Source organism: Pelmatolapia mariae, unplaced genomic scaffold (genome assembly GCF_036321145.2).
Source record: "Pelmatolapia mariae isolate MD_Pm_ZW unplaced genomic scaffold, Pm_UMD_F_2 NODE_ptg000184l+_length_29932_cov_1, whole genome shotgun sequence".
NCBI lineage: Eukaryota > Metazoa > Chordata > Actinopteri > Cichliformes > Cichlidae > Pelmatolapia > Pelmatolapia mariae.
Genome location: NW_027051880.1, coordinates 20,001 through 22,500, shown reverse-complemented (window position 1 = coordinate 22,500; position 2,500 = coordinate 20,001). Strand labels below are relative to the sequence as shown.

Sequence of the window (2,500 nt, the reverse complement as noted above, 5' to 3'; positions counted from 1 at the left end):
TGGTCCGCTTCCTAGCTCCGTCTCTGTCGGAGTTAGAGTCCCATGGCGTCCGCAACGATGTGCTCTGTGTCCAAAGACACTGGCAACAGCGAGAGAAGCGCTGTCCCATATCAAGCGCTCCCACAAAGTGCGGCAGTGTCTTGTAATATGTAAGACTTGCGCGATGACTCGGCCCTCCTTGGGTAGTGCTGTTGCCCATGCGAGCAAATGTGGCGCCAAACGAGCGGTGGCTACTGGACGGCCCGCTCTCTTTCCTTGCGATCATTGCCCCAAATCCTTCTCTACGAAGGGGGGCTTGTCTCTTCACCGGCGGTGTAAGCACTCTAGTGATTACATGGAAGAGACGAAGTTGCCTGCCGGCAGGCCTGCGAAAAGACGGAGGGTGTCGGCCACAGACGTATCTTTGAACATTGACCTCTCTCACCTCGAGGTTGCTCCTCATGTTGTTGCTCCGGTCCAAATCCTCGAGCCAGCTCTTCGGGAGGCTCTTAGGAGCCTAGACCATGTCCCCGGGCCCCTTAATCCTCTGTCCTCTAGTGCGGCAACGGTTAACCAAGTCCTGAGGAAATGGATGAGGAAATTGGCCCCAGCTCAGCCCAAGCGACGGCCAATTATTAACCATAAGCGTCCGCTGGGCAGGTCGGCAACGAGGGTCGGAGGTAGGCTTAGGTACAGGTCTATTCAGGGAATTTACTCTAGGAGCCCTAAGGATGCTGCAATGAGGGTCCTGGATGGGGAGAATAAGGTATCGTGCACACTGGATGTCGATCTAGTGGCGAGGACCTACCGCAACATTTGGGAGAAGCCCGACTCGTTCCGGAGTCTTGGGCAGTTTGGGGTGCTTCCGATGATTGACAACAGACCCCTGTGCGTTCCAATCTCCCCTGCGGAGGTCCTCAGCGTGGTCCGGAAGCTCAAAAAGGGAGGTGCGGCAGGGCCTGATGGTATCAAGAGGGGGAGTTTACACCAGTTTGACGGCGATGGGAGGATACTAGCCTGTATCTTTAATGGGATTTTGGTTACTGGTGTTCTTCCCTCCTGCCTCAAAAAGAGTAGGACCACGCTTATCCCCAAATCCACGGACCCAGTGAAATTGGCAGACATTGGAAATTGGCGGCCCTTGACCATCAGCTCGGTTATCTGCCGAGCTTTCTCTGGTATCCTTACGAAGAGACTGACTGAGGTGTGTGAGTTGCACCCGAGGCAGAGAGGGTTCATTGCATCGCCAGGATGTGCTGAGAACCTTGCTGTCCTCAATGGCTTGATTCGAACGAGCAAGAGGAAGCTTCTTCCTCTTGCCGTGGTGTTCATCGACTTTGCCAAGGCGTTTGACTCGGTTTCTCACAGGCATATTGAGGAAGTGCTTGCGAGGATGGGAGTCGATGAACATCTACGGGGATTGATTCGTGACTCTTACAGGAATTGCTCTACTGTCATTGGGGCCGGGAGGACAGCAACTCCCCCGATCCGGATAAACGTAGGTGTCAAGCAGGGAGATCCTCTCTCCCCGTTGCTGTTTAACCTGGCCCTAGACCCCCTGCTGCGCGCCCTCGATGTGGAAGGATGTGGCTTCTCGGTTGGTGGGCGGATGATCACATCCTTTGCCTTTGCCGATGATCTGGTGCTAGTGAGTGGCTCCTGGGAGGGTATGGTTAGGAATCTCAGGGTCCTTGAAAAGTTCTCTGAAATGACTGGGCTGGAGGTCAACCCGGCTAAATGTCACAGCTTTATGATCTCTGTGTCTGGAAGGCGATACAGGATCAGTGACTGTGAACAATGGTTGCTAAGGGGCACACCTATCAACTTGGTTGGTAGTGGCTCGAGTGTCAAATATCTGGGAGTCCACATTGACCCACTCAAGGGTATCCTCCGGCCCTCGATCAGAGAAGAGCTTACTAGGTACATCGAGCGCATCTCTGCGGCAGCGTTAAAACCTACGCAGAAGATGCTGATCCTGAGCACGTATGCCATACCCAGGGTCCTCTACGTCGCAGATCATGGCATGGCTGGTACCTCTCTGTTAGACGGATGTGACAGGGACATCAGGACGGCTGTCAAGCGTTGGCTCCATCTTGATCCCTGTACAACTGACTCTCTTCTCTACTCAGCGTGTAGGGATGGCGGGCTGGGTCTCGTACGTCTTGCTGCCCTGGTTCCGATCAGGCAGGCAAGGCGACTCCTCACCCTGTTCCACTCTGAGGATCCCGAGACTCGGTTTCTTATAAGGGAGTTAGTTGCGGAACAGGAGGTCCGGACCGCTTGGAAGAGGGCGTGCGGTGTGGTGGGCATCCCAGTTGGCTCAGTTGGGCTTCCGTCCCTTGAGGACTTGCCGTTGGTATCGAGTGTGGCATGGAGGAAGTACGAGTACCGGAAATGGTGTAGTCACAGAATGCAGGGCGTGGGTATCAGCTCGTTTCAGCATGACAGGGTGAGCAACCATTGGTTGTGTGATCCCTCTAGGTACCGGTTCCATGAGTCTGAAACCCTCCTTGCTTTGCGG

General features: G+C 54.7%; 1 pseudogene; it reads left to right on the top strand.

Moving 5' to 3' along the window:
* The window catches only part of LOC134622733 (28S ribosomal RNA), a 9,268-nt pseudogene that overhangs the window by 3,706 nt on the left and 3,062 nt on the right, over window positions 1-2,500 (top strand).